Here is a 24,510-nt window from a genome sequence, read left to right on the forward strand (position 1 = left end):
TTGCCTCACTTTCTGTTGACGTTATTTCCTTAGGTCAATGCAGCTGATTTGCAGAAGGGAGACTACTTATAACTTTAACCTTCAAAGCAACAACCAGCTTATGGGTTATCACATATTTACAAAACTGGTTCCTATGGGCATTTAGGGTAAATGTACATGAGAGGTAATTAACTGATTTTTTTCTGTATCTGCTACACTTGAACCTGCTAAAAAGTGAGCCCAGGTCTCTGTTAAATGGCACCTGGAGAGTACCAACCCGTGATAAGATCTAAGCAAAAGGTGTGTCACCTGTTATTTGAAAGGACAGACATATTCAGTGGTGACAGGCTGCATCCATGACCCCTCCCTCCCTTTTGGACTTAATCTGTGACAACAGCCTTGGCTACCAGGCAGCCTCTTAACAATTCTGTCAGAAAACAAAGGCAGACAAAACATTGTCTTTGACCCTCAAAGATAAGGACAAGGTAAGGCAAACAGCAAGATGAGTCTTTGTTATTTTATTATGTACAACATGAAGGCCAGAAAAATCTTAGATCATCATACAGGACAAAGGAAAAGTTTACAACATATGAAAGAGAAGAGCAGGAATTATATTTTTGTCTCCAAATCTGGGTTTAAATTTCCTTTGTGATGTATTATTAGTAGTACGAAATGAATTTTTACAAAACAAATCTGCAACATGTAAACATTCTGGAATGCTGGCCCATATTTAACTGCTTTGATCTGACATTAGGGTGATAGGCATCTGACGGCTGGGACTCAAACAGCTGCCCAGCAGCAGAGACTACTACTACTATAATAAACTCTTTGAAAATGTCCTGCAGAGGACTCCTTCAATGTGGATGAATACATGTTAAACGTGGAATGATGTATTTAACAAAATGTTAAAAAGAAAATAGAGTTCTTATAACTCATAAGCCAAGACCAAGATTAAAGAGCCATAGCTCATATTTATGGAGTACTTACTAAAGGGCAGTTATGTTAAGCCTTTTATCTGCATTATGTCCTTAAATTCCCACAACAACTCTATTAGAGAGCTGCTATTATTATCACCACTTCACAGATAAAATTGAGATTTAACAAAATGAAGTACCTTGTCCAAGGTAATATGGTCAGTAAATGGGTGAAAACAAAACTAAAATGCACCTGCGGTCCTGTGTGACAATTAACAACAAACTAATTACTTTAAGATAATATTGCTAAATTTTAACATGCAGATGCTTTGAATTTCAGTGTCAAACACCAACAACTTTAACAAATATTTATTTTTAAATCTTTCTGTTTGTTAATCCCACAATTTAGAAAGTCAATTGTTAAATATAATCTTTAGACCTAGAGAAATAGTTTATATTTAATTCACACACACACACACAAAAATCACCTCTGTAATACTTCTGTGTTATTTTAAGTTCTCTAAGGGAATGGTAGATGAGAGGTCCCTGAACAAGCAGAATAAAAGGCTGTTCTCGAACTAAATAGCTAACCTCAATTCTCTAGTGACCTTGGACACAATACTTGGAATGTCTACAAGGGTATAATAACTACAACTTCATTTAGGCCAAACAAGTGCTTTTGCAAATGTTTACACAGTCCTAATTGCCCAGACTTTTTACTGTTTCTCTAAGACATCATTTTCAATTTAGCCAATAAACAGGAACACTTGCAAAGGTGTTTGCCTTAAAAATAAATAAATTTTTTAAAAACCTGGAAATAAATATGTCAAAAGAATTAAAAGAAATATTTTCAAATTAGATATGACTACAGATAATTCAAACACATTTTAACTATTAAGGAATGTCCAAATAAATTGCCTCCTTCTAAATCCAACTTAACTTTTTTGTGTGGGGGTGACGAGGGGACAAATGTCAATGTAACTGGAGTTCAGATAAAATAAGTTGACCCACAACTTTCACTCTTATTTCTTAAGTGAACTAAAAGATGACATGCCCGGGGTTTCATGTGACCACGTGACAATGAAAAGATAAACACCATACCTAACCTTTCAGTGAAGGGCAATTACTTTTGGATCACAAGATCTGGAATTAGAAGAACTGCGTTTAAACCCTCCATATACTACTACCAGGTGTGTAATTCTGAGCAGGTCATTTGAACTTGAATTTCCATTACTTCAATATAGGTCCAATAAGGGTACCTGTCCCACCTTCTTTAAAGGTTGTTTTGGAGTGTAAATCAAATGACATAATGTAATGCTTTGTGAAGTCCAAAGCAGGGTACAGGATGCCAAAAGGAGTCATCTGTAAGGTACCGGGGAAAGGGTCACCACATTCTCTTTCATCTCCTCCCATTATAAACCAACAAACTGGTGGAGAGAGTGATGACAGCAATTAGTTTGGGAAGCTCTGAGATAAGGTTTTAACTTACTCAAGGGTTCCTCCTGCACTATTCAAGGCAGCTTGAGTTACCAGGCATCAGCTTTTCTGCTGGGCTCCGAGTGAAGGGATTCAGTAGTGAAAGATGCAGCATATTCAAAAGGAATATCTCTTCTCAAAGAAAAATAAATAAGCAAAACCTTCCCTTGTCTCCCAAGATCCTCTACAGGTAGGACACTTTTCCGTCCTCCCTTTTTCTTCCAAGTTCTTTAAAGAAATTTGTTCTTTATGTTTTCTGACCCCATCTCTCACCACTCATTCATTCTTTCCCCAGAAGCTATCTGGTTCTGCCTCAGCTGAAACTGCACAGGCCGAGATCACCAACAATTTCCTTGTTGCTAAACCCAGGAGACTTTTCACCCCTCAACTGACTGACCTCTCAGCAGTATTATATCTATTGAACACCCACTTTTTGCATGGCTCTCATGAATTTACCAACACAATCTCTTTGGTATCTCTCCTTTATTTCTGGGTGCTCCTTTCAGTCCCCTTTATGAGCTCCCCTTCCTATGCCCATATCATAAATGTAGGTATTCCTCCATTTTACCCCCAAAAACCTCTTATTTAGTTCTTCTTCTGCCTGAGTGATCTCCATTCCTGTGGCTTCTGGTATAATCCATGGTAGATGAGAAACAGACTGTTCTCCTGTGAATAGACTCACACATGCAACTGCCTTTTGGATGTCCTCTAACTTCTCATATACAAAACCCGAACTCTTCATCTTACCCTCAACCTGTCCCTGCTCCTGGCATTCTCCATATAGCGAAGGATATCATTTGCTCCAGAAAGATGAACATCATCCTTGACCCTCCTGACTTCCTCACCCACAAACACTCCAAATCAGCAAGTCATATTGATTCTGCTTCTACGAGGTCTGCCATCTATCCATTTTTCTCCTTCTTTATTGCTTACTTCAGACACCGCTACCCAGTCTTCCACTCTTTAGTCTTGCCTTCCACTAATCCATTTGCCACACTGCAGCGAGGTGGGCTTTCTAAAATTAAAACTTTCTTATCTTCTAGATAAACTATACACTCCTTAACATTGCCTGTAAGAGCTCACGGCCACTTACTTTCTTGGGCTTATTTCTTAACCTCCCTATCCACACCCCAGTCTCCAACTCACAGGCACACAGCTTGGCTAATTTTAATTCAGCCTTAAGGTCTCTGCTGAGGTATCACTTCTTCCCTACCTCTCACATCCGTTTTGGATGTCCCTACTATGTGCTCTTGTGGCACTCTGATTTTCTCAATTATAATACTTTTCATTCCGGGTAAAAATGGCCTGGTTACTTCTGTCTCCCCCACTAGACAATAAGCTTCATGAAGTCAAAAATTGTGCCTGTTTTTTCAAGACTGTATACATGGTTCCAAGTACAAGAGCTCTGTGCCACGGCACAAAACAAGTGCTCAAATCTTACTTGCTTAATTGATGAATCAATGAATCCCACCTAGTGGAAGAGAAATTGTTCTAGAAAAGTTAAAGTACTAATAAAAATGGATCATGAACACATGGGAGATCATTTAGCTAATTTCCTGGAGCATAAAAACTCCTAGTTACATTTCTGATGTTTTCTAACCTATAATACATGTTCCTTGTTCTGTGACTGAAAATCTATATTCATAATCACATTTGCAGACCTCAAGGTGAAGTGAACATTTAGCAACTTCCTAGTTAGATAAATGTCCAAAAGTAAACTGGATAAGGCTGAACAGGGCAGCTTTAGTTTGTACTGAATTATAAATTGGTTACACTAATCAAGATAACTGAACAAATAAATCTCTACCATACTCATAAATATGGCGTATAAGTGGGGTATTCAATTTGAAATACGTAACTCAAATTAAGTTAATGAGTATCTGAAAAACAAATAAAATGTTAATGAAAATAGCATGCCTGACATCTCAATGCAATGGCCTCTATATTTAGACTTTGGTCTTTGCTCTTAATTCATGCTGCTATCAAGATTAATTACACTCAAGGACCAAATAAAGTTCTTAGCTTATTGTCAGAATGAAGGTAAATTACGTGGGGTTTTGTTTTTTATTATTGTCTATCTGGTAATATCTACAGTAGCCAATGAAAAAGAACAAACATAATGCATGGAATTTACCACTGGTGGTCATTTTTATTACATTCTCACTCAGTAGTCAGTCCTGTGAATTATTTAGCATGTACCAGAAGCTTCAAGCTAGAATATAATTCAAAATCCACTCTAAAAGAAAAAGGAAAAAGAAAAAAGCAATTCCTTGGTAGATAACCCTCCACATAGTGTCTTTTAAGAGGTTAACGTACTCCATGAAGAAAATCGTCATTTAGCTAGCAGCCAATGGGGAAACAGATACTTTCTGTACTTTTCTATAGGTGTGGGACGATAAGGTAAAATGAAAATAGAAAAGAGAGCCAGTGAGGAAAATGAAGGAGCAGCAGTGGTCTGATGCTCTAGAAACTGTCTAGAGATAGGGTATCCTAAAAATATCTGCCCAAATGATGTAACCTTTTCTAGGTTTCTATTAAAATCAGGTCTTCTGAAACTAGTAATTGAAGTAGTAACCATCTACCTGCCTGCTTCTTAACAACTAGTTGTATGACTAGACTTTAAGTACTAGGCTACACAAATGATTAAACTGGAATAGAGTATATCAAGCATCTAAAATTATTCAGTAAATATTACTTTTGTATGTTTTCTTAATGTAGATGTTACTGGACTAGGCCCAGCTTGGTTTTCCTAGTCATAACATGAAAGGGTTTTTTTTTGTTTGTTTTGGTTTGGTTTGTTTTTTTGCAAATGGTTACATATCCATTATAGTTCTTTATTTTCCACTTGTATAATTAATGTAGGTCTATAACTCAAAGTCTAAAATTCATCAATCTATGAGAAAACAAAGATTTTTAATAAAAATTCAATCTTGCACCTTCTTTTTCCCACTATTTCATTATGATATTCAGCGATCCTTCTACCACAAAGCTTTCACTGATTACCCCATCGAGAAAAATTCATCCAACTTTATTTTCAAGCTTTCCAACAATATTTGTCATTTCATATCTCATAGTTTTTATTTTAAAAATCACTTTCTGCCACATATTTAAGTTACTTATGGATTTTTATGTTCTCCATTATTTGTCTGGACAATGTTTCAGATTCACTGTATTCCTCAGAAGGCAGAAACTTAACAGCTTTCAAAATAATGTTTGACTATTGCAATTATAAACAACTACCACATGTTTGTTGTTCACCGTTTTGAAAATACAGAGAAGTATAAAAAGGAAAATAAACAAGCCTATGCAGCCTCCCCAATGGGTGACCGTTTTGGCCCCTTTCCTAGTTAGGCAGATCTGTTTTTTAAACATAGTTGACAGCATACTGTAGATACAGTTTTCTATCCTATTTTTCTCCATTCCCCCAACACCTTTCCACAGTTAAAATTCTTCATAAATATCCTTTTAAATGTCTGTGTAACATCATATCTTTTAATGATACCATAATTAATTAAACTGTTCCCCTGTTAGCGGGCATTTAGACTATTCTCAATATACAACTTTTCTAATTAAAACCATTTAAGCATGTGTGAACATTAACTTTTAAAATATTTCTCATAAGTTCCTTTGGATTGATTGCTAGAAGTGGAATTACTGGATCAAAGGAAGGAGCCTTAGTAAGGTTTTACATCCATTCAGCCAACGAGCTTTTCAGAAACTTTGCATACCCCTCATGGCATCTGAGACTGTCTGCTCTACTGCACACTAACTCAAGTGGAGAGTCATAATTTTTAACAATCCACGTAAATTTGATAGCTGGAAAAATGGTATGTTGGTGTGGTTTCAGTTTCGTTTCTTTGATTAATGGTAAGAGAATGTATTTTCACATGTCTATTAGCCATTTCATTTTCTTCTATGGATAGTCTGTTCCTGTCTTTTGTCCATTTTTCTGCTAGAGTTTGTATTAGTTTTCTATCAGTAGGTAACACGTTTTCACAAACTTAGTAGCTTAAAACAATACCCCTTCACAATTCTAAAGGTCTCTCTGAGTGGGCTTGGTTGCATCCTCTGCCTAGGGTCTCTTAGACAAGGCTGAAAACAAGGTGTTGGCCACAGGGGGCTCTTAACTAAAGGCTCTGTTAAATAATCCAGTTATAAGCTCATTCAATTTGTTGGCAGACTCCAGTTCCCTTTAGCCCCAGGTCTAAGATTCCAGTGTCCATGCTGGGCCACCCTTAGCAACTCCAGGCCTCTAGCATTTTTCAAGGTTGTCCCCATTCCTTCTCAAGTGGATCTTCTATCTTCAAAACAGCAATGACATATTCAGTCCTTTTCAGGCTTCAAATCTCTCTGATTTCCCCAGCCAGAGAAAATGTTCCACTTTTATGGGCTCTTGTGATTAGTTTAAGCCAACCCTGATAATTTCCCCATCTTAAATTTAACTATGCCGTATAACAACATAATCAAGTGACTTTTCATCATATTTACAGGATTAGGATGTGCAATCTTGGTATAGAAGCATTTCTAGAATTGTGCCATAGTCTCTTAGGTGTTATTTCTTATAATTGTGCTCTTTATGATGTCTTAATTGCATGAATTTACCAAATAAATGAATCTTACTCCATGACTCCAATCTTACTCTGATGACTCCAGAAGTTGCATTTTCGCAATGGCAAAGGCAACAGTTGATAGGGCAGCTATGTGCTAATAAAGATTTTGAATACATAATTTTGCTAACATTAATACTTTTTAAAATTTTTAATTGTGAGAAAATACACGTTATATAAAATTTACCACCTTAACTATTTTTAAGTATGCAGTTCAGTACTGTTAAGTATATTCACACTGTTTTGCAACCAATCTCTAGAACTCTTGATTTTGCAAAACTGAAACTCTGTACCCATTTAACAACTCTCCATTTTGCTCCACCCTCCAATTCCTGGCAATTGCCACTTTACTTTCAACACCAGTATAATTTTATTTTATATATTAATAAACATACATATAGCAATTACTACATTCACTGTCAAAGTACTTTAAAAATATTAACTCATTTACTCCTCATAACAATCTTATGAGATTGGTACTTTTATTATCCTCTTTCAACAGATCAAGAAATATAGCAAGTAAAATGTCCAAGGTTGTACATTAGGAAGTGGCCAAGAAGGAATTCAAACCCAGTCTGGCTTTATAGTTCTTGCTATGAACCATTATATTGTGAAAATAATCATTGTAAAGACAAACTCTTCAGGCAAAATAGTATTTCCTTGATGTTCCCGATTTAAAAACACTTCTTACGTTCGATTTAACTGAATATTCTTCCACTAACTAAAAGTTAGACTATGTAACCAAGGTGATATATGTCTCCTGACCTTTTAGCCAAGTTATGGTTAGGGCGTGTTCATGAAGTTAATGAAACAAAACTGCCTTGTTATTTTATTTTAGGTACACCAATTTTAACTTACATGTGGTTATTTTATAATAAAATATCTTATGAATGAATACAAATCACAGTTTACCACGACTACTGAAATTAAAATATTAAAGACAAAAAAAAAAAAACAACCCACAAAAACAGGTGTTTCTTTTTTCCAAGGAGGAAAAACTTCCAAATAAGTTTACAACTCAATCTCATTTTAACCTGGTAAATTCGAACCTGCCCTGCTTTGCAAACTATAAATCTAGATCAGTTTTAATTTGTCATTCATTTGTATATCTCAGCAGTAACTTATTTTGTCTGTCGTTTGAGAAGTGAGTCTGAAATTTTCTTATCCTGACTTTTTAAGCTTAGTAATCCTCATAATAGACCAAATCATGCTAGTCATCAGTCACACAGTGTCATTTACTATCCATTAAAAATGAGCGGAGTCAACAGAAGGTACAATTCTTGTTTCTCCGGGAGCCTTAGCTCAATGTGAGTTAAAAGCTCTGCTGTGGTTTGTCTTCCAGGACCCAGGGGAAGAAGTAGGGAGGAAGGGAGCGGGGGTACTAAAAACAACGCGCACAGAACAAGATCTGCTTTTTCAACTGGGATCTGCTTTTTCAACTGGTTTCTACTTATATACCTGATTCATAAAAATAAGCGGACAAAATAACATGTAATCTCCCCTCACCCATTATTCACTGCATTGTAGTGCAGTCTCCAGAATGAAATAAAAACGAGAGCATGGAAGAAACAGCAAAATCACCGCTACCCCAGGGAGCTTCTCGGATATTTACAAGGCTGTCACCCCCACACCTTTCCCATAATGAAGAGCCAGGCAGCACAGAAACAGGCAGATGCTCACCTGGCCACCGCTGCTTCTTTCCCGTCACCTGCGGGGCCTGCAGTCTATTCCTGACTGGGGCTGGGTTTCAGGAACCCGCCCGCTTCACCATGACAGCCGGGAACCATCTCCGCCCCGCTTTCTGTTTACAAGCGCTTCTCGCGGTCCCACACTTAAATGCTTCCCCCCAGCAGCCCGGGAAGCGAGACCCACACACACAAGGTTCCAGTTCACGAAGATGTCTTCCTGCCCGAAGACCTTAGAGGCCAGGAGAGGCCTTCTGACCGCACCCACCTGGCCCCCTTATCTCTTTGTTTTCTTATACAGTTTTTATCACACACATTTGAAAACAATGGAGTGTGTCAAGGAGTCTCCTCATTGCTCCGCCCAACGCCCAAATGATGTTTGTAATTGGAAAATTTCATTTGGAACAATACCAGGGACCGGACCCATATTTTAGCAGCTCCCTTGTCTAAGAGAATTACTCAGAATAAGTTTTCTGAAAAATAGGAATATTAGAACCTGGAGATTGCTTCTTATTTCAACTTTGGAGTTGCCATGAAAATCAATTTCACCGCCCTTTCATGTTGCAGCCAGTAGGCTGAAAGGGAATGATTTTGAGGTGAGGTCTTCAACCTCCATTTGTATTACCAGCAGAACAGAACCACTGGCGGGTGACTTCGGTGCTCCTCAGTGAGAGACTCTACCTTTCCCCACAGTGACTTGGGCCAGTTTGCAAGAGGATATGGTGGTCTGGTTGGAAGACCTTACTTGACGTTTCCCACTTAACCATTTTCTCAATTTATGATTACACATTTATTTACCTCTTTTATTGGCTTCTCTAACCCCACTCCAACCTCATATATAAACCCTCTGAGGGTAGGATCTATTTCGGTTTCACTCACCACCACGTAATAGGCACAAAGCACAACGACCAATCTATATATGTTTGAATGAATTAATTAATGAAGAAATGGATGCAAAAAAAAAAAAGTCAAAGGAAGCCAGAGAAAGTATCCTTGATAGAAATCGAAAAATCTCACATTTCTCCCAGAAACCTCTGCCAGAGGAAACTGTTCCTTTTATGCATGTTCCTCTTTAAATGCACTCATCACACTATACCAAATTCATCTTTGTACTCATCAATCTTCCTAGACCAGTGATTTTCAAACTTTAGTACGTAACAGAATCTTCTAGAACAGTGCTTCTCAAATTTAATGTGTGTGGAGATATGTTAAATGCAGATTATGATTCAGAAGGTAAGCGGTGAGGCCTCTGCAGCTCTAATGAACTTCTAGGAGATACTACATTTTGAGTGTCAAGGCTCTTGGATGCTTGTTAAAAATGCAAATTCCTAAGTCATACGTACCACAGATTTTTATTCTGAAGGTCTACAATAGGCAAAGTAGTGAATTCTGTGATTTTAACAAGTGCCTTAAAGTGTTTCCAACAGAGGTGATGTTAAACAAAAATCTTTGAGACCAAACGTTATACTGAAAAAAAGGATTTATTGAGCCACATGCTAGATAAAGGACCAAGTCTTGGGGCCTGCAGTCTAAACTATCAGCAGCTGGGCTAGATGGAGAAGGCAAACATGTCCACCACCCCGGGGTTGACAGGGCTCTTGTATATGTGAGTTTGGGGAAGAAAGATATAATTTGTTTTGAAAGAATTTACATTGGCTATAGATAAGGGGAGCAGAGAAAGGTGAAGCAGAGGAAGTTCAGGAATAGATAAATAGTCCATAAGGAAGAAGTACTTGTTGTTTCTGGATTGGTGGTGGGCAACAGTCTGGAAAGTTATTGCTTAAGTAGGATGGGTGTGTCTGGTGGTCAGCTAGTCTTTCTAGATAATTGCTGAAACAGCTGCCTGGAAGTTGATTTACAGTTTCAACATATATTCAAGAATGTGGGTTGTGTTTTGTTAGTTTCAGCTCCAGGCTTCTAACTGATTAATTTGCCTTGTCTTTTCCTCCCACCCTCTAGTCTGCTGTAATTTAAATTAGGACATCCCAGAATTTTTTTCCTGTCAGTGATCAATGGACCACCCTTTGGGAAAAACTACACCAGTCTGTGATGTTTGAGGGCAGGGCAGGTCTCATGCTTTGATGTTGTTTTCCCACTGTGCATTAAACACAAGGTCTGGCACAAAAAAAAATGCATTAAAAAGCCACATTTGCAGAATGACTGAATTTACTATCACTAATACAGATCCTCAGCATATAACCAAGAGAGTGATACCAGGAAAAGGATAAAAAAGCAAAGGCTGACAATAATCTTAGCTTGGCAGTTGCTGGCTTATAGGCCTCCATCTGGTCAGCAGGGGACATTTTGCTCCTCTCAATTTAAAATATTTAAATTGATGTGTCCATTCAAAATGCTGTCTGCTAACAGTAGCCCTATCATCTTTTTTTTTTTTTAATAGATCTTATTTTGTAGAGCAGTTTTAGGTTCACAGCAAAACTGAGCAGAATGTAGAGTTCCCACGTACCCCCGGCCCCCTTACACGCACAAAGCCTCTCCCGCTATCGACACCCTGCACCACAGTGGTGCATTCGTTGGAATCGATGAACTCACATCGACATGTCAATATTACCCCAAATAGGGCCAACTATCTATTTATACCTCTTAGACCTCACAGTTATGCTACCAATTCAATCCCTGTTTGCTCAAGGTAGTTTGTGTTGTTTTCTGTCACTTAGGACTGAAGGCATCTTGACCCCAACATTCCACCTTTCCAGACTTAGCTCTCATGTACTCCTTTCGTCCCACTCTATACCCAGACTCACATTTTGTTTTATAGTTTGCTAATTTTTTCTCAGCTTTATTATGGTATAATTTATATATAATAAAATTCACCCATTTCATGTATACAGTTTGACTTTTAGCTGTTGTGTATAGTTGCGTTAGTGCTATTACGATCAAGATATAGAATATTTTCATCACCATAAAAATATTTATCATGCTTCCAACATGCCCCTTTGTAATCAGTTTCTTCCCACCAGTCCAAAGCAGCTACTGATCTGATTTTTATCACTAATTTTGTCCTTGTCTAAATTTTTATATAAATGGGATAATACAGTGTGTAGTTTTATCATGTATCTGGCATCTTTCACTTAGCCTAATGCTTTGGACATGTATCCATGTTGTTGGATATATATCAGTGGTGTGTTCCTTCTGCCACTGCAGGGTGCTTTTTTTTTATTTCTTCATAGTTGTATAGCTTGTTCATCTAGATCCTAGGCAATTTTTCCTTACTGCTGCTCCTTGTTTCCATCATAACTTTGATTTGGTCACCAAAGGAATGAACAGAGCCTCTAACATCTACGCCTTTTTTTTTCTGTCCTTCCAGACTCACATATTTTACCACTCCTGGATACTCTTTTTTTCCCATTATTCTGCTTTAGGCTCCCCATTATATCTCCTTCTGTATCATCCGAAGGGCGGGGACCTTGTCTAACTCATCTTCGCATGTTCCACAACATTTATCGTGGTTCCTAGTAAATGATCTTGATAAATGTGTGTCTAAACAAAATGAAATACCAAATGACATGTAAGGAGATATTATTATATCCTTTCATTAATTTTTTTCCTTTTAGCCTTCATTTACTAAAGTAATAGATAAGCCAGGATTCAATAAACAATGCTGTCTGCCAAGAAATAAAACAAAAGTCTCATCAAAAAATGTTTTAAACTTAATTAGAAAAATTTTGCAGCTTAACATTTGCAAACTAAGTATATACCTCACTCCATCTCCCCAAATATGCCCAAGTAAAGATGATTTGGATATCCATTGTGAACAACACAAATTGTCTTATTAGGTAAGTTAAAAACATTTGAGATGTAGAAAAGTCATAAATGGAGTCACTTGTCGAAAGTACAAATGAGCCTGCTATTCAGCTTGTAGGCACCCACAAGGCCATACCCATTGTTAAAATATTAAAACATTTCCATGCATGTTGGTACGTTGCTTCTGTCCTAAGCTTCCTATGTGTCCCAAGTCTCTTTCCAAGGAAACTCTGCTCTACCATCTTAAGATACAGTACCCAAAGAATTAATATCTGACTCTATTTTGCTAGGAGGGGATATATAGGACACTGCTCTTGCATTAGGACCAGGATTCTTTCTGATTAATTAACAGTCAGACCATACATATTTTTAAGTTTTTTGACTATCACTCCTATATCCAGGAGTGATAGTCAAAAAACTTAAAAGTGAAAAGCCTTTGGCAAAGCAAAATAGTCAATTATTTCCCACCCTACCACCACATACTATGTCTTTTTTAACCAGAAAGATTTATAACAAGTAGTAGAATCTTACAGAAAAACTTCTTTAATTGGGCAGTTTGAATGTGGTTCATTTTAGTCATTCAACAAGCATGTACTACAGGAATTTATTGTCCTCTAGGTAGGGAGTTCGTGGGTTCATGATGGCTCATATAATGGTTAATACTAACCAGGAGTCTCCATTAAAAGCATAACTATTGAGAGAATGGTCCTTATATAAAGTTAAAACCTTACACAAGGAAAAGTATCTCAGTCTTGACATGGGAGAGAAACTTTTAGTATGTTATATTCTCAACTTCCATCTGGGAAAAATCCTAGCATTCCTAATAAAATGCCTAAGCAATCTGCAAAGTTTAGATAAACTTTAACAGCATTGAGAGTGGTCACAGGTTGAGCTCCCAGGGAAGCAGACTTTAAGAGAGTTCAGCATGTAGGGGATGCCTTCAGGATCAGTGTGTGTATGGGAGGGATGGGAGCAGAATTGGGTAGAGAGAGAGGTACAGCTGTGAGGCCCAACAGTGAGCTCCGCCAAACTCCTGTTAAAAAACAAAAATCAGCTGAGTAAATGTTCTTATTGGCAAAGATCTTACTGGCTTTATTCAATAATTCAAGAATTGGGCAACGTCCCATCTAGCAAATAGAAAGGAGCTCTGTGGAGCTGTACAAAATGAAAGACTTTTAAAGGCAAAGGGAAAGGAGACAAGGAACTAACACTAGCAAAAAGTAGATTGCTTGTTGCAAGGTCACCTCCCTTTAGGGGAAGGCAGGGGTTTATCAGGCAGATTACATCACAGTGCTCACCAGGTAACTCCTGACTGATTTACGATTCCATTCCTATGAGAGCTGAAACTGTAATTCAGTCAAGTATTAAGTCTTGGCTTGGTGACATGGAGCTTAGCATAAGTGATTCCATTTCAGGCCTGTTGTCTTGTTTTTAACACCCATGGTGACCTCAGTGACACAGTGGCCCTTCAGAGGCTTCGGGGTAGTCCTGAATTGGGCCAAGAATAGTAGTATGCTGGCAAGCTGACTCTCAGAAAAAAAAACAATAAAAGTTCTGATTTGTTAGTATTTGCCCATTTCCATGGTCTAAATACCACAGCGTGCCTAATTTGAAGCTCTGGAGTCGCGTCACTGAACACAGAGTTGTAGATGTGCACAGCCAGGCCTCTAGAGTCTGCAAAAGCCTGCTCCAGCACAGCACTGACTGAGGCAGCCAAGCCTTTACACTCTTACATCCACCAGCCAATGGATGTGGGCCACTGGGAGGGGGTGTGGCCTTGGGCTCGCTGCAGTTGATACAATCTCCGAAGGAGCTGACCACTGAAGGTAATCTGCTGACAGCACTCCCAGAACCTGGGGCAATAAGACCTTTTTTAAAAAATTTTATTTATTTTAATTAGTTTCAAGTATACAGTACATTGGTTAGACATCTATATAGTTTGTAAAACGATCCCCCCAATTGTTCCCTCCCTCTCCTGACCCTCCACCTAGCCAATGTATTAATGCTTACTGCATTCCCTATGCCGTGCTCCCCTTCCTGTGGCCATCCATTAGCTACTTATCATCAACAAGTCCTTTTTTGATGGGGGATCTGGGCAGCCTGTCAGAGAGTCCATCACATTTGTTCTGGGAAACCAGTCACCTGCCCACTCAACTGTCAGTCAAGAGTCTAGTCATCTTTCACTTTTATATGGTAGAGCTAATATACAAACAGATGGAAAGATCTCCAGCTGTCACAAATAGTAAGTATCCAGAAAGTAATGAAGACAACAGAAACTTTAAAAGTTCAGAAAATTGAAGGGAAAATGAACCTGCACAGATAGGACTCTATAAAAAAAGCAAGGGTTTGAGCCTGCCTTGAAAGATAAGTAGAATTGAGGTAGAAAAACAGAGGAGTTTGAGCAGAAGGTGCATTGCCTTGTGATTAGAAGCCTGGCCCTAGCACTTACCAGTCCTCAGGCCTTGCACAAATTTTCTTTGTGCCTCAGTTTTCCCATGGATAAAATGGAGATGGTGATAATAATAATAATAATAATGTAATAATAATATTATCTACCTCAGAATATTGAAATAAGTTATTGCATAGAGCTAAAAGTGAAGATACTACGCTGCAGAGTAGTATTAATATATTATATACACATGTATACAATAAGCAGTGAGGACACACTGGCAGCTGGCTCAGTCCCCAGGAAAACAAGCCCTGGGGAAAAAGCCCATGTGGCCCACTGGACAGGCTCCTGGTTTGGGGGAGGGGAGGCAAGGAATTCTGAGATCCTTGCCCAGTCTAGAAGGAGGGGGCTTCAGGAAGCTACCTCCTTAGCTAAAGAGAAATGCAGTCGGGGGAGACCCTAAAGCCAAGCGCAGGTCAGCAGCCCAGTGGCCCGGGGCACTTCTTGGAGTTCTACAGGGGAATCAATTCTTTTAATGTGATTTTCCAGCTCTAGTACATATGGGATCGTGATAAAATAATTATGTCATAAGAGAGGCTTTGCTATATTAGAAAATGCCCTGGACTGGGGGTCAGGACCTCTGAATTATAATCCTAGCCACAAAGCCTAGGATCCTGAATTAGACTTATTATAGGGATTATTCCTCCCAGCATCAAGCACCATGATGGCCCACAGTAAGATCTAATGAATAATTTATACTTGTAATGCTGAAGACTATTGAGATTTCAGATTCAATTTGGTTTTCAAGAGTGATTTTTAAGAAGGTTTTTAAAAAAAATCCACCTCAAGTTCCAAGCCTGTCCCTAAGAGCTGGGTGCCTCATCTCTTACATTGTCTAAAAGTCTTCTCCTCCTCTCCCCACACAACCAAATAAACTTTACACTGGAATGGAGATTACTGATACAAAAGAGCCCGATGACCAAAATACTGGGTTTTCAGCTCCTGCAGGATGAGTCCTTATTTCATGCATGGTCACTAATTATTATGCAAATGCAAGTTGTTACATAGGTTGTCAATGGTGTACAGACAAGAAACCTACATCTTTCAGATAAGTGTTTGTAAGTTTATGCTTTTGAAAATAAATAACATCAGAAATTTAAATTAATTTAAATACAGAAAGAGCCCTATGCATCAGTGGTTCACAGTCATTAAAATGAAAGGCAGACCAAAGTTTAAGGGAGTGAGAAATGAATGGAACATCCTCTCAATCTTCCCAAGTAGAATATTTCCTTGCCTGTGGTGTCTTTCTAGAACCCAGAAGTGGAAAGTGGCTCTTTTTATCCTGTTGACTGCAGTGTTATCATTCTTCCCAGGAGGGAGAGAGGGGAGGAGGGAGAGAGAGACACAGACAGACAGACAGAATTGGGGGTGGCTTTGTGAGACTCACTGAGCTGCATACAACTCATTCCCCTGTATTTGTGTAACTGGAGTCATCCCACTTTATGCTAGCTTGTTTTCACAATCAGCTTGTTCAAAAACTGTCGAATCAGACCATTGTGGGATGCCTGAAAAAAGTCCTCCAAAGATGGTCAAGAGCAGGATTCAGCCAGATTTGATTTGCTATAGTGTTTCTGAATGTTGTTTTATACATTTTTATTACAAAGTCTCTCGTGATTGAACTTATAGTGTTGGAGAACTTGACCTTCCTAAATAAATTAAGGTTGACCTTTTCCTACCTTTTCTGTCCAGGACATGACTAGTCTTCAAATATAACTACATAGTCTAAATATCAGCACAAAAAATTTGCAAGCATCAGGAGAGCGGACCACAGAGAAAAATATTACAAGGATCTCAGCATTCCTATTAGTTTTGTCCCTTACTCTTTTTCTTCCACATTTATAAAGCTTTTCACATTTTTCAGCTCTGACCAGTAGACATGTATTGGGGTGACTTTATATTGTGTGCGTTACTGTGATATGGGACTTGAAGTTCTTACAGAGAAAGAATAAGTTTAAAATCACATCCTACAGAGAAATGCTTAGTAAATACGAATGTGAGGCACCATCTACAAGCATTTAAGGGGATTCCCTGCCATTTTCAGGAAGAGATTCACACCCAACAGATGACCCAATAGAAACAGTAGTGCCTTTGACTTGTGGGGGAGGAACAAAATTTCTTCTACCCTCAAGGTTCTTCTGGCTGGTCTAATAATCAAACAGACACAAGACAGATTAGCAAGAGAAAATAACCTAATTTAATTCATACATCTGTATGAGAACCCCGCATACATGAGAGAGTTAGAGACATCACATGTGTGAGAGGTTCAGAGCTAGAAAGAGGGATTGAAGTATACAGGTCATCCTGAGCTAGAGATGAGATAATATATCTTCGCGGCTTCAAAGGGTCATTGCAGGAAGATAAGAAGAACAGATGTTTACTAATTAGAAGTTTGCCTTGCCCTATAGATAAGTCAAAAGAGGTTATCACTGATCATTTCTTATTATGGGCAAGGCCTCTGATTCAAGTTCTAGGTAGTTAAAAGGAGAGGCTGAAGTTTCTCTTGACCCTGAAGCTAAAATTGCCTTTAGCCCAAAGTAATCTGCATACCACTGAGGCACATATTGGGGTGGCTCATTCTGAACCCCTACAAATTCCTGGGAGGTATGAGTTTATAAAGGAAAGGAGGAAAAGAGAGAGAAAGCAACTTTAAATCTGACCTGTATCATAAGCTGAACCCCTCAAAGACACACACACACACACACACACACTCATTGGCACACAGACACACACAGAGTTTGCTGTTCTTCAGCTAATGGGATTGGTACCGCTTAAAGCAGACTGCTTGGTCATTGTCTGCGACCACAGCAAGAGAAACATTATTTAAAGGCCATTCAGACCCTGAAAGAAGCGGCTGAGCAGAGAAAATTATCAGAGACTCTCCATTAACTAGGGCATCTCTGCTCTTTGTCTGAGTTGGTTTAATAAGGCCCACTAATGGGACCATGGGGGCGGGGCACACTAATGACTCTAAAAAAGCCCCTTCTTGGCTTCTTTATTTTGGGGGACTGTCTTTAGAAATTCTGACAGGAAAGCCAGAAGTTACCATACTGTAAAATGACCTTCACGAAAACTTGGTGTGAATCCCTGCTGCTTAGGACACAGATTTTCAAAATTAGGAAATATCTCTGTCTTTTTCACTCTTCTATTCCAAGCTGATTTCTCACCGCTTCCTCTTATCTGTCCTTGGCCCTTGGGTTTTTGGGAGTTCGCGATTGGAAACAGCATATCTTAGTGGTAGTAAGGCACAATGACACTCCTGAGCAATTTCTTGAGCTTAACTGCATCTACTCATTTTCCAGTGGTCTACTTCTCTAGAAAAATCTCCTGTCTCATTATTTGTTTTAGAATATAAAGCTAGAAGTCGACCACATACTTCCATTTCAAACTTAGGATGGCCACCTAAATTCAAACTGCTGTATTATAATTGGCCAAATTTATTTATTAACAAAAGCCTCAAACACCCACCTTTCCTGGAGGCTTGCATCTCATAAATAAGGGAGACACATGTGTTATTAGTTTGGGCTGGGAAATGGTCCAAGCTGTCCACTTCTCATTTCCCCTGTTCCAACCCTAGACCAAGCTTCCATCTTCTGTCTTCTGATGACTGCACTAGGCTCCTAGCTGGTCTCTTAGCAGCCCTATTGTCTTCCACCCACCCAATCCATTCTCTCTACAATGAGCCAGAGTAACTCTTTCAAAATAGAAATCTAATTAAACGTTTTAGTGGCTTCCTACTACCCACAAAAATTCTTAAAGTCACCTATGATTCCCACACGTGGTCTGGCCTTTTCTTCCTCTCTAGCAACATCTTGCATCATGCTTCTCCCAGCTGGACCAGCTGCTACTGGGGCTCTTTCCAGTGAATGAACACGTCGTGCTCCTTCCTGCCACAGGGCCTTTGCGCATCCTTTTGCTTGAAATACTCTTTGCCTTGGTATCCCCCACTCATCTTTCAGCTTTTTATCTCAGTAGTCAGATCTCAAGGAAAGCCTTTCTTTATTTCCCTTTCTGGGTTGACAACTTCTATTTTATGCATTTATAGCACCAGATGCTCCTTCTTCACAGCACTGCTGCAATTAAATTTATATTTGTTTGGTTTTACGTTAATAACTACCTTCTCACGAGACCATGTCATGATAATAACCATAAGCTCCATAAACCATAACTATGTCTGTTTCTGTGCATCATTATATTCTCATAGTCCAGGACGATGTCTGTGACCTGAATGCTTTGTAAATATTTGTCATGCTGTAGATAGTAATTCAAAGTACTGTGCCCCACTCCTTGCACATTTTCAATTTTTCAACTAAAGTTTGTTCCCTGAGAGTTTCCCATGACAATCATATTTGGAAACTACCTTTGTCCCATATTTTCCCTTACCAGCATAATATAGAGGATCAGGTCTTCTTTCCTATGGGATTAAAGACAAATTCCTAGTCATAGAGGTAGAATCAAAAACACGTTCTTATTCCCTAGTGAGTGGACATTTATTCAGTAACATAGATCCCTAAGGCGTAAATAAACATAAGCTTTAATGATGTCTCCTATCTTCTCAAGACCCAGTGGGAAAGAAAATGAGGTGTATAGCCTAAGAGGAGAGCCAAGGATTGAGATTCTCTGCACTTCAGACATACTGGCACAGAGATAGGTGGGTGAGATTATTCTAATTGTCTATGGTTCCTAAGAAAATGGGACTTTCTCTACTGATTGGAGAAAAAGAAGGTGCCTCAGCAGGTACAGAGAAACATCATAGCTTGGGTGTGCGCTCTGTTGCCTGCGGACTGTTCTGGAGAGGTGGCCATCAGGCCGGACCAGCTGAGTCTTACTGACTTGCATTGAGTGGGATCAGGCATTCATTCAGTGGGTCGACCATCTTGAAGTCAACTGCACACTTATATTTCACATTTAGTTATGACCATCTAAATTTAGACTGTTCTACTATAATCAAGTTGCGTCACTCAGCCTCAGGATTCCAGTAATTTAAGAACAGTCTGAAGATTAAAGCCTTATTGTAAAGTTGTGTTCTCTGAGAATCTGAGGCTCCATAAGGAATTGTCCTTCCGAGGCTGGTATGTATGTTGTCATTTAACCTATGTTAAGTCACATAGTCACACATGGATTCCAGATGCAATCAAGTTCAGAGCCAGGGACAGAAAGTTTTCTGGAGCTGGTACTAGTGGAAGAGACTCCTGCAAATTCTTACATAATATTTACTCCTGTCTAAGTTACTGGGAAAACCTGCAAACTTCCAAGCTTTGGTTAACATGTATCCTGTGAACATCTCCGGGGTCCCAAAGTTCAGAGGACACAGAAGAGTTAAAAAAAGGGTGACTAGCCACAGGAAACTAACAATCTAATGAAAGAGATTGGTGTTTTATAAAATGAATGAATGAAGCAATAGAATATAATGAGTCCTAATCTGTTGAGTTTTAGACTAGTGCCTCTAAAAATGTGATCCACAACCTGCAGCATTGATGTCACTTGGGAGTGTTGTTAGAAATGCAAACTTTGGGGCCCTACCTCGGTCCTCCTGAATTAGGATCTGAGGGTGGGGTAAAAAGAGCTGTAACAAGCTCTCCAGGGATCTGATACACACTGGAGTTCGAAAGGCATTACTACAAAAGTTGAGGAAAGTAGAAGTCCAAATGGTTTGAGAGCCGGGAAGAGTTTCAAGGAGACCCTTGTTTAGTCTGGGCCATTCTTGAAGGTCAGGTAGTAGAATTTAGACTAGTGAAAGGCTCAGGGGAAGGCATTCCAGGCAGAAGGAACAACAGGAGTAAGAGCATGGAGAGGAAAATGAACATGGCATGGAGGGGGACTGACTGGGAATGGTATAAAGGCATAGGCCAGATCTTGTAAGAAAGTGAGTTTTGGAAAACATGTTGCACATACAATATGCATATAGACACATACATATCTACATCTAGTTTTTTTCTCATTTTAAAGGTAATGTATTTTTTGTATAAAAGCATAAAATATTAGATAAGCATATAATATAGAAAAATGTAGAATATTTTCCCATCATCTCCTCACTAGGGGGATAAAAAAAGGTAACATCTTGATGTGTTTATTTTGGGGGGGCAATTTTTTTCTATGTATATAGTCTAACCCCCTTCCCTCACCAAAAAAAAAAAAAAAGAAACCAGAAAACAAACAAACAAAAACACCAAATAGAGGTCTCCTCTATCCACAGCTTGGCAAATCCTTTTGTTCACTTCACGATACATTCTCTACACCTGTGTCAGTCTTTCCCTGTTAGTCCTAAAGATCTGCCGTGTTCTTTTTAATGGCCTGATAGTATTTCACCGTGTAATGAGGTATGGCTTAATGAAGTGCCATTTCATATCACTGTTGGCTCTTACGCTGGGAAGAATCTGATGATAGGGAAGTTTTAGAATGTAGCTGTGAAGATGGCTGTGCAATGTGGAATGCTCAAACTTTGAGAAGATGAGCTGGAATGGAGGCCTGGATGCTCAAAGTGGGCTGCCATCTCTTGATAGTAAACTTATTCCTTTTATCTATATCCATCTCCATATCTATGCATATTTTTACCTATATCTTCATATGTGTATCTATCTGTATACGTATAACTGTATCTATAGGTATATATCTATATGTATATATTTATACATATATGTATATCTTTACCTATATCTCTATATATCTATCTATTTATAGATGCATATCTATCTATGTATGTATATCTATGTCTATGCCTGTATCTACTTAGCATTAAATCTCATATAAAAGCAAAATTTAAGACCTTGGCCCAGACTTTTCAAGAAGTGTTTTTTTAAGGGAGACCATTATCAGCTCCACAAGTTTGTCGTCAGTAAGTGGCTGTTTCTTCAGGTTGGTAAGGGAGACTTTTGGCCTCTGCCTGTCCCTTCCTCACAAGTTTGGAAGTCCCTATGATCAGCAACTTCATCATCCTTGGGGGTAGGATTCCAACATTTGAATTTACGGGGATACAAACATTCAGACCCCAGCATGGATCTTTCTCATGCTGTAGCACTAGAGCTATTAAAACATAGTGATTCTCAACCACAGGTTTCACCTCATGGGAAATTCAAGTATACCCCAAGTTTATCTATTTTAGGATCTTTTCAGCAATGAAAGAATTTAATAGCTAGCATGTAATCTCCAGGCAATTTACCTAAACAATATCCATTCTTTCCCACCAAAAGAACCCCAATTTTATTTGGGATGACAATGCACCTAGCTAAAATAAAAAGACTTTAATTCCCATTCTCTCTTGCAGTTAGGAATGACCAGATAACAAGTATGGTAAATGAGATGTAAGCAGAAATCTGGTGGATGAGGTTTCTAGAAAATCCACCATTTTCCTCATATAAAAGGACAGATTTGGCTTGGTATGAGCATTTGCCTTTGCTTTTCTTGCTTCTTCTTGCACAGCTATTTTGTGAGCTTAAGGGCAAAAGAGAGAAATGAAGGATATTAATGCAAAAAAAACCCAGAGGGAACGAGCATCTCTGATGGCAATATGGAGATACTCTACCAGCCCTGCAGTGTCTATTACACACAAACAAACATTCCCCTTCCTGAGACAGTCAATGAGAGCATAATCCTAACTAATTAAACCACAGTTCTTTCTTTAGAGGATAATTAGAAAAAGAGAGATCTAGGGTCTGGCAGTTTTATAGATAGATTTACCAGAATTATTAAAACCAGTGGTAGAACAAGGACAAGCAATGGAGCAATAGAGAAACCAACTAAAAGTGGTTTGCTCTTTACTGTCACCATGTGCCAGCAAATGTCAACAAAGTCAGTGATAAAATACTCCTCCCTGAGAGGTCTTTGGCCTGAATCCTAAACAATTGCCGAGGTACCCGAGTTTTAATAATATGCAGGTAAACTTTAACTTAGAACATTTTATTACTTATCCTTTAATTAACATTACATTCTACATGGACAGTAATTATAAGACCTCCCAGTTGTATACTGAGCTTTCAACACACAAGCACACGTAGGCTCATTTCAAAGGTTCAGGATTGCTCCAACTCACTTTAGGGGGCCAGTTTGTGCTTCCAACCCTGGTGATACTACAAATGCCTGTGCTTTAGCAGTAGATTTGAAATAAATAATAACCATGATTGCAAAGACAAAATATCATAACATGAGTTAACTTCAGTTCTGTCATGCTTTGTCACCATTTGGACTTTTGGTATTTAAAATATAAAATAGTGAAACAGTACAAACTGCAAGATGACATTTTTGATTGGCAAGTGCAAAATTTAGTTTATACAGGAAATATTTTACTGAATTTGAATATTATATTTAAAATAGAAATTTATTCTTGTTTTTAACTTGTCAATCTTTTGTAATTATTATCAAATTGTAATGTTATTATTCATTACTGTGACTGACCAATAAATATGTAGGTACAAGGGTATAAGGTTTTTTTTTTGTCAGAAAAAATCCCTACATCATTGCAATTAAAAAGCATTAATGCATATTTCTCTTTTTTGTAATATAATATTTTTGCATATACAAAATTTAATAAATGATTTTCACTGTCTACATTTCTTTTCTGGCCAATGTTATTACTTGTTTTATTAAATGATTATTACTAATATTAATTTCATGATATAGAGAATGGGATGTTGAAAAATAACCTATTCCGCCACTGGTTAAAAGGACCTCAATTTTAATTGATTTTAATACCATCGTTGTTTCATTCTATGACTTACCAATTCATAAGTTTGTTAGAGTCCATGTTAAGTAATTTTTTAAAAGGGTACATAGGCGGCATCCTTTCTGAGCAAATAGAAGACATCTTTATATTGCTTTTCTCTGAATAAAACATTGCTAAGTACTATTAGATTCAACCTCATTCCTTAGCATTCTGTGGGCATTCCTTCATTGTCATTAGGAATTTTGTGTGGCAGAGAAAGAAAAGCTTGTGACAAGTCTTATTTTTTTTTTATTTGTTTGTTTTAGGTATTTTTTTCTTTAAGGGAGAAAATGGACATGGTAGCATTTCCACCCCCTTAATCTTGTGGTTCAAAAAATTTGCCCAAATGCATCCGAGTGTGGGTTTTTCTTAACTGATTTCAGCTGGGATGTGGTTTAGCACTTTCAATCTAGTTAAACATCTGTAGTCATTCATTCATTATCTTATCTAGGACCAACTTTATAATGGTTCTGATCTTTTTTTCCTGACATAACTGCAGAACACAACACAGCCTGACTAGAAGTCATTCATCTCTCATTACGGCACAGGACGTCTTCCTGGGCGATTCTGGTTGTGTCCACCAGGGCTGTGTCACACATCCTCATCCTCACCCTCCAGTGGAGAATCACTCTATCACAGCTCTGGCGATTCTCTCTTTTCACTTGTTCCAAATTCCTCTTAAGAACAGTCGCCTCGTCCTTGTTTGCTCCCTATCCTTCGTTTGTGTCATCTGAACGTGTTCATCTCCTTGTCCTTTTCTCCGTATTTTGAGTTATTTAACTTGTTCCTCTACATCACTCTAGCATTGATTTTGTCGTGCCTCCAATATAGTTTTTTTTTTTAATTCCAGCATTCCGTTTTAACTTCCTTCCAATCTTTATCACATCGTTCTTCCTTAAAAAAAAACCTTGTTGCATTTTCAATTCATCCCAATGTCTTCTCA

General features: G+C 38.3%; 1 protein-coding gene across 4 annotated transcripts in view; it reads right to left on the minus strand.

The window, feature by feature from the left end:
- Nucleotides 1-8,813, minus strand: part of PLEKHM3 (pleckstrin homology domain containing M3) — a 168,794-nt gene extending 159,981 nt beyond the window's left edge. For 3 of the 4 annotated variants that reach the window (XM_039844590.1, XM_039844593.1, XM_039844594.1), the window contains exon 1: nt 8,657-8,813. The gene's annotated coding sequence lies outside the window, so the exon portion shown is untranslated. The remainder of the gene's footprint in view (nt 1-8,656) is intronic. The other variant, XM_039844592.1, reaches the window with a different exon arrangement.
- Nucleotides 8,814-24,510: the final 15,697 nt, after the last annotated feature.

This window comes from Pteropus medius, unplaced genomic scaffold, assembly GCF_902729225.1.
Source record: "Pteropus medius unplaced genomic scaffold, Ma_sr-lr_union100, whole genome shotgun sequence".
NCBI lineage: Eukaryota > Metazoa > Chordata > Mammalia > Chiroptera > Pteropodidae > Pteropus > Pteropus medius.